This window comes from Chaetura pelagica, unplaced genomic scaffold (genome assembly GCF_000747805.2).
Source record: "Chaetura pelagica isolate M959 unplaced genomic scaffold, ChaPel_1.0 scaffold356, whole genome shotgun sequence".
NCBI lineage: Eukaryota > Metazoa > Chordata > Aves > Apodiformes > Apodidae > Chaetura > Chaetura pelagica.
This window is the reverse complement of record NW_009953964.1, coordinates 6,543,258-6,552,385: the sequence shown is the minus strand read 5'-3', so window position 1 is coordinate 6,552,385 and position 9,128 is coordinate 6,543,258.

Here is a 9,128-nt window from a genome sequence, read left to right as displayed (position 1 = left end):
AACCAAACCATTTATTTTAATAAATGTTGTTTCTCTAAATCCATTTTTTAACAAAACAAAGCTTATATAATGCAACAATTTGCCACATTATGAACACACGACTAGATCTCCTAATGATACTTCAAAGATGGTTAAAGAGCTACAAGGAAGGGTCTTGAACTAACATAGTTGAGCACTTATGGGGCCTAAGGCCCAGAAAATTAAAAATTACTTCAGGATGACTAAGTTGACCTCAACAGCTCATGAAAGAAGGACAGTCCCTGCATAGCACAAGTTATATGAACTTCAACTTTCTTAACAGACTTTTCTGCAACACATTCAGTAGCTGGTTGAAACAAAACAAAACCATCCTCCAAACAATGCTTGTAATTCAAATTTGATCTATACTTATGATACCACATGGCATTTAATCTGTTTTAACAGGAAAAACATCATCATTATGAGGACAACTGATACATATGGTGTAAACTGCCAGCGAAGAGTATTTTCACCTCAACTCAAGAACAGCATGAAGCTGTCTGATACATTTTGGTCAATTTGATGAAACTTACATGATTTAGAAAAGAAAAAAAAAATCACAAAAAGAAAGTAACTAATAATGTAAAGTGTCTCCATCATTAAAAAATGTGAAATTCATGGGAAAAAAGGAAAGACCATTAATGAAATCTGAAGAATCTGTTGTCCACCTCTCAAACGTAATTATATCTTTCTCCTCCACAGCAAGTGGAAAACCTTGCAAGTCTTTGGAAAAGTAAACTAAAGAAATAAAGGCTGAAGTCTCCTCATCTATAAAATCAGCCCTGAATCAGCAGCTTGAAGCAACAGGAAGGAGGAGGAAACTAAAAAATATTTAGAAGGTACCATAGAGCAGCATTTCTAGCAAAAAAAACACCAATGCAAACCCTGAAAAAGGTGTGTTCTGGAGAGTGAGCTAAATCGGCTCATAGTCATACAAGAAGCAGATTGTACATCTTGTAATATGTCTCACAGGAGCTATGAAATCAGCTTTTAAAGCAGATGAGGACTGTGTAAAAATCATTCTGCCTTGAATCACTTATCAGCCAGAATTGCTCTTAGAACGGGAATTATTCAGCCATGTAGAGCATGCCTCACCACACACGCAGGTAGAAGAAACAGAAAATTAAATAACATGACTTGGCTCAAGACAGCAGATGAAGTCTCAGATTACTTGGTCTGAGACCTCCTGACCTGTGCTCTAAGTCCTGCTGATACAGCAAGACAAGTCATTATTTCACAGAAGTAATGACAAGAGATGGAGGGGCACTGGGTAAGACACAGAGAATTCATCCCTCGCTTCCAGCTGAATAACCTTGTCTTCCTATTCCATACTCCTGTGTTCTGTAAAGCACTTCCACAGTTATGAAACACAGGATTATTTTCATGTGTTGCATTTCTCACCAGGCATGTCACAGTATCAACACAGATCATGGGAATAAAAAAAGACTGAAGGCAGATCTGGAGAACAGAGTCCTCAGGCAGAGAATCTGAACAGGAGATGCTCTTTAGGTTTCTTTTCCCTTTCTTAGCACTGTACCACTACAGTCACCCTCCTGTGGTGTATTGTGAAAGAACAGTCCATCTTCTGGTAAAAAATGGTAACTGCTGGTTTTGCAAAGCAGCACCCTGTGAAAGCTGGGTGAACTAATTTATATAAAAATTATTTTCCACAAAAAAAAAAGAAAGTACATTAGGGCTGGTAAGTCATTCTGTGAATGCTTCCTGTTGGTGTATTATTTGTAAGAAAGGCCAAGTTTCAATATTTTTATAATTACATTAAGAATTTCATTAAGAAAGGTTAAAAACTGCTTAGGATAGCTTATGTTAATCTGTTTAAAGCTGTCTAATGAATGCTTAATAAAGCAGTCCATGAACAGAAGTTATTTTCTTTCTTTTCACTCTGATTAGCATATATATTACTGGGTTGTTTGGGAATTGTTTCTGTACTCTTACGAAGCCTCTGTCCAGTAAACCAAGCCCTTTAGGATTAAGAAATCTAAACAATAAGGATATGCCTTCACTGCAGATGCTTCATGGTTAAATTCAGGATTGTTTCACTCCATTTCATTTAGCCTACCTGGGTAAAGGTAGATCTACAGAAAACAGAAGAATTAACCACCTTCACAGACTTCTTTATCCCCTCCCCGCTTGATCTACTCTGTGTCCACTCAGATGCTCCTTGAACCAGCTGTGCTGATATAACCAGTACCTTAGCAGAAAACTCACCAATGCAGGTGTCCACCCTGCAAAAGATTAGATCTCATCCAAAAAGGGATTAAAACTTCAGTTTTTAAGTACAGAAAAATATTTTCTTATAAATGATGTGATTGACACAACTGACTTGCACTTTAGGAATATATATAGGAACAATGCTGTTCTAAAGAAGCTTAAAAAAAACCCCAAACCAAAACATTTTAAAAGACTGACGACTGATGGCCACGGAGAAGGAACAGATGTCATGCATACAAGGGAGTGTAAAAAGTTCAGACACTGGAATAATATAATTTGGAGACACATAAAACTCACAGTGCAGTAAAAAAGGCCACTGAGTTTCCCAGTCTCGGGACTTGGAGTCACTGCCCAATGGTGCCTGACTGAGGGAACCAGAGAATTCCTGCCATGAAAACTTCCATGCTCTCCAGCAAAATATTTTTAGAATAAAAGCCCCACCTCTTTTATAGAGACTGTGTGATGCTACTTATGACTTATCAGCCCCGATTAGTAAATGCTGAAAAGGGAATTAAATCCCACAAAGCAAAGACATAAAGCAATGAAGTGCCTGTGTGCTTTGAAGGGATCATTTTGTAAAACAGAATGTTCAACTATAAAGTAAAAATGGTGGCTGTGCACAAAAATGGTTTTGTCAATATATTATCCAACAACCAGGCAGTCATCATCATACACTGTATGGCTTTTTAATTTTTTTTTTAATATTTTATTTAAACAATGAGACTGTAAAAATGCAAGAAACAGGTACAAGACCCTCAATATAAGTCGCTGCAACAGTATTTTTCCTGTCACCTTGGTTTTCAGATACAAATTTAGAGGAGTGCTGCTGTTTGCATAATCAATTCAAATACTCAGTATCAAAAGAACTGTAATAAAACTATTTAAGATGTAATTATTATTTTATCTACAATGCTTTGCCAAGGGTTTAACTCAACTACCTTCAGTGATATAATAGACATTAAGTAAGCCCAAGATTTAAATTCTCATTATCCATATGCCCATGAAAGAATGATGTAAAGAAAACAAAAAGGGCATTTGGGTTAAATCAAATGAAAATAAATCCACCTGAATGCTGAGATAAGTAGACAGCTTGCAAAGGGACTAGAAAGTAAATGCACAAATCCTCTAAAACAAAGATAAAAAATGTTTGTTTTGTCACAGCTAACTAATGAAGGCAAACTTCAACAACTACCTAACATTTCACTGCCTGCATATAAGCATCTAAATGTATTGTTCCCATACCCACTGCTATTCAGTAAGTACCAACTGAGGGGAGACCACCTGGGAAACAGCAGAAAACTTTCAACCGACTGTGCCTTAAATTTTAAGGTGGAAAGATACATAGCAAAATTACCCAACCTCATCTTGAAACAACCCTCTTCCCCAACCAACTCCATTGACAGAGGATTTGGGAGATGACATTAATTTTACAAACATGTAAGTTACTGTAATAATCTGTACTGAAATGTCACTTTGAGGTCATGTTCACATGGGAGGGTCAGCAGAACTGGAAAGGATACCAGACAACACAATGCAGTCAAACAGTTAACATCTATCATGGAAAATATGCAGTAATGAAGGAAATAACACATATTTTCAGTGTTTCAAACAACAGATCAATTAGAAAGATATTTAACAGAACCACTTTTACCTGCAAACCCTGCAGCTGGTAACAGTCCACACCAGTAATTAAACCCATAATGAAGAATGGACTCTGTTCTCTGGCACACACAGATTATTAAACCCTTTTATTTTCCAAACTAGGGCAGCTGTATCCAAACTGTTCATGGATAACAGCAGCTAAATCCTCCCTTGTCCTGCCAGTGTCAGGTGAGCATCAGCTGTCCTGGGCAAAACCACCCCATGCTGTGCTCCAGCCAGTGAACAATATGGGGGGAACTGTGTTCCCGTCACTGGGAACATTTTTTTGGCACTTCTTTAGCTTCCCAGCACTGACACAGAGGTTTGATTACCCATGTGTTTCATACTGTAGCTCTTCTGAAGTACCAAGGAATATTTTCAGAATCACAACTGTGATTGTTCATAAAGTTTTTTATCAACATATGACTGTCAAGGCAAAGGCATGGCCAGGGCTTGCCATGTGCTTGGCACCAAAAGATGAGTGGAAGATGTGGCTCTGTAGAGCCGGGGCAAGTAGATGTGGTGATAGAGATGGCAGATCAGAGAGGACACTGCTGTACTAGACTGTACTTGACAAGAGCTTTAAAGCAAATTTCACTCCTCTGCCACTCTTTAACTCCCCCTCCTGCTGCCTCCTCATTTCTCTCCCAGCCCTAGTAATCAGGAAATGAAAACAAATGAAAAAGCACAGTAGAACTCACTGGTGGCTCAAACTAAGGCCTCTGTTTATCTGAAGAGAAACACTCAGCTTCAGATGTATAATACCCTTCTACAAACTCTTTATTTTACATCAATAATTCTTTGACTATCTTTTAAATCTGGTACTTCCAATTAGAAAGTGACACTTAACTGAGCTGGAAGCCCCAGTATCAACCATCCTCAAATTTCTTGTCCTCTCTGATCAGAAGGAATCATCCACCAGTTCATGGTATAATGTTTAATACTAACATTAGCTCAGAGGAAAAAGAAGGCTTAAGAATAGGCAAGAATGGCGTCTCTTAAAAAATAATTACATAAAGACCAGCACAAAGTCTGATCAACAGTTTTAGTACAAAGGCTACATTTAAATTTGCCACAGAACCAGCAACAGCAGAAGACTTTAAACCTTGTTTAAAGGTTAACAACAGCAGTTGCAGCAGTTCTCCAAAATGCAGATTCAGGAGTTGTCAGGAGTTCAACTCTCTGCTGTTTCTTTTCAAAGTTCATGTTTTACACATCGCATTGAAGGTCATGCAGCCACTTTTCAAAACAAAGCAATGACCAAAAGTGTAGCCATGGCTATTATTTAATTTATTTCAGACAGTACCAAACCACTCAATTTTGAACAACCCAGACATTTGATAATTTATTTTAAACCCTGTTGCATGACTGAATAATCCAGATGGGCACATGATCTAGGAAATTCTGGGCAACTTAAATTCATGCATGAATGATGAAAAGCAGCTTTGCTGCCTTCCTTGGAACCTTTAATATTTTCTTACATTACTGACACCTTATATTGTAACACAAGTCTTGAGAAGTTCTAATTCAGGATTAAGAAACTTCATCAGGTATAACCATTCATTTTTGCAGTACCTAAGCTATAATTGGGAATAGACTAACAGAAAAAGAAGTTTCTTGATGACACAACTGCAAACCAAATTCTATGTGCCTGACCTAAATACATATTTTTAAAGCTGCAGCCATTGTTCTGAGGCAAGAAGACTGCCTAATGGCAAAATGTGCACTCCTTGAGAGATGCAGACACCTTAGGTTGTCAGGAGAGTGATATTGTCAGAGAGAATATTTGTGAGAAAAATTTGCCTGAGAACTATCCCAGAAGCAGGCTTTCCTCAACAGATACAAACACCTGAATTCTCTTGAGTAAAGATCCCTTGGCAAACATCCTTAGACTGGGTATTGGGAAGGGTACTGCTTCACTCACCGTAATTTTCTGTTGCTTTTTGCTTTTGTGGCAGCTGGAGTGCAGATTATACCCTTCTTCCCCTATAGAAGTGGACTCTATTAATGAGAGTGGCCTTTCACCTCTCCTGCATGTCATTTCAAACAGTCAGCAAAACCTGAGCTGGGGGAGGGAGAAGTCTAAAGAGAAGTCTATGTCCAAAAGCAGAGCAGACAAAGTCATGATAATGAACATTGCGACATGTCACTTCTTGGTGCCCAGCTCCCACACTGCAACCTGCAGCCAGCCCTCTGTTACCAACATGGGACAGCTGGCTGCTCCAGTTTAGGAGCTTAGGGTCCAGAGAAGGGCCACAAGGATGATGAGAGGACTGGAGGACCTGCCATATGAGGAGAGGCTGAGAAAACTGGGTTTGTTCAGCCTTGGGAAGAGAAGGTTTCAGGGAGACCTTATGGCAATACTTCAGTACTTAAAGGGTGGCTACAAAGAAGACTGAGACTCCTGGGGAGATTCTGGTTGGACACAAGTGGTAAATTTTACACCTTGAGGACAGTTAACCATTGGAATAGTCTCCCAAGGGAAGTGGTAGATTGCCCCATGCTGGACAGTTTTAAGTCTCAGCTTGACAGGGTGCTGAGCCATCTCATATAAACTATAGTAGCACCTAGAAAGGTTGGACCAGATGATCCTTGAGGTCCCTCCCAACCTGACATTCTATTCTATAATTCAAACCAGCCTGCACACAAGAAGGCAAGTGAGCAACTCAGACAAGACAAATGCTGTAACTTGTACAGTGTCCTGTACCAGTACTTAGACCCCTAATTTCAGGTGATCACATCATATCATGATCCACAAAACCTCCTAGAGGCAATTAAACGTTCCTTTTTTTTGAAAAATAAGGATGAGGTTTGTCCCTGAAAACCCAGTAAAAATAGAAGGTAGCAGCAGTACCTCATTCTTACCAGAATCCTACAGAACAGGAATAGTTCAAAAGTTACATGCAGATTCACTTGCAGAGAGAAAAAAAAGATCTGACAACACTTCGGCCCCTAGATCTCTATTTTCTAAGCAGTTCCCCAACAGCTTGATGCGCAGCTGTCAAAGCCTTGTTCTGGGAAAGGAGAGGTGTAGGCTGGAAAACCTTTAGGTTAAGTATCTGCTGCTATAAAATGGGGAGAAGAGCAGCCTCCCTTCTTCCTGTGGTTTACAAACCAAATCTGGTGGCTGCTTGTTTGTTTTTGCAGAGCTGAGTTATTTTGAAGCATTTCTCATGCTGCCTGGATAGAGCAATACTTGGGAATCCTGTTAGGCCTCTTTATTCCTCAAATAAGGCATTGGCCTTTTTTGGGGCTCCATTGCCTGAACAAACTTAGATTTTTCTTTTGCAGGAGCAATGCCTGCCACAACAGCTGCTGTGTTGGTTTAGGAGAAAAGGTAGGAAATTAACTACCTTTGATTGGTAGAAGGTAACTTGTTCTGCTTTAGCACTACAACACATTGGCAAAGCCACAGCTGAAAGGCAAACCCAGCTACCATCCATACTTTTAATTGCTCTGGCAAAGAAAAGAACACAATGCATTCTCTAGGGATGTCAATCACAGCAGTGTAATTAGTTCAAATGGGAAACACTAATAGATTTTTAGGGGAGGAAAGCACTATTGTGTGGTGGCAAAAAAGGACGTATCACACTTACCGGGGTCATTAAGCAACGGTATTTGCCTATTTGCAATACGTTTGCTACCACAGCTTGAAAGAAGCAGCACAGCTGATGGCTGGGAGAAGTATGATGCAACATACTTACACCAAATGTTAACAATGTGACTTGCCAAGTTTTCCTTCCCCAAAGCAGCTTCCACCATAAGTCGTCTATTTAAATCACAAGCAAAAACCTGCACCTCTCTGTCTGCACTATGATTTTTCTTACTGCAATCATAAAAACAAATGGACGGGAGAAGGCAAATCTGGCAACACTACAAGATACCTTTTTTTTTTTGCTTATAAATGTAAGTCCCGTTTGTAGCCTAGCAACAAAAGCAGCAGTCTGCGTGAAATGGACAGAGCCTGCTGCTGGGGCTCTCTCCTCAAAACAGCAGCCATCTTCGGCGTGTAACTTGACGAGAGGTTTCATCATTCTGCATGGAGCTGCCTCCAGATGTTGGCAGTTGTCACAGCCAGCTCAGCAGTGTTGGCTTTTGATTTGCCACCTCTTCCCCTGTTGCATGAGGTATATTGCACAGACACACCTTGCCCCTTCATCAAGAAAAATAAAGCATCTTTGATACAAAGGGCTATTTTATTTTCAGCCCTGATTGCTGCAAGCTTGTCTCTGCTCCTTATGTTTTACTCCCTCCACAAACAGAGGCAGGATTACCTGGCTCTACCCAGGCACGTTCATGACCCTCTTCTGTATTTTTTTGCTATTTAACATATCTTTTTTTCCTGACATGATTCATACAGGTAACTTTTTAATTGCACATTAGTACAAAGCCAGTCTTCCCTCTCCCCAGCCCCAGGTCTCCCAATACCCATTATAACCACCATAAATGATCAACAAAACAAAATCACCAACAAACAATCAATACTTGTAACTGAAATTCCTGCCTCTGCCTACCAGGTGTCTGATCTCCAAGTTATTCAGCGCGTTCCTTCCCTGGAAGGACGATCACTCAGCAGGGAGGCTCTGTCTCCTGCAGGCCTGGGTTCTGTGCCACCGCCACGCGCAGCCTGTGACACATCAGCCCGCGCTCAGGGGACACTCGTGGGCAGGTTTTGGGAGCAGGTGGGGAAGCAGGGAGCTGTTCTGTGTGCAGGGAGGAGGCGGGAGGAGGGAGAGGTGGCAGCCCCCAGCCCGCCCTGCAGCACTGCCAGTGCCCAGGCTGCCCCTCCCCAGGAGAGGGGTGACCTGCTGGGACACGGGCTCTGAGACAGAGGGGATGAGGGGACACACGGGGCCGGGACCCAGCAGAGGGGACAGGGATGACACACCGGGCTGGGCCTAGATGGAGGGGATGGGGTGACACCCGGGGCTGAGACCCTGTGGGGAACACAGGGATGACAAGAGGTTCTGGGCCCTTATGGAGGGGATTGGGGTGACCAGCAGGTCTGGGCCTCTGTGGAGGGGACAGGGGTGACAACTGTAGGGCCCTGCAGAGGGGACAGGGGTGACACGCAGACCAGGGCTCTGCGGGGGTAAAGGAGGTGACAGAGGGGCCTGCGGAGGGCAGGGGATGCCCCGCGGGGGAAGGGCAGGGGCACCAGGGGGGACCAGGGGGTGACCCCGGCGCTGGCTCCTTCTCCCGCTCCCGACCCCCCGCTCCGCACTCACCTCCCGCCGCCG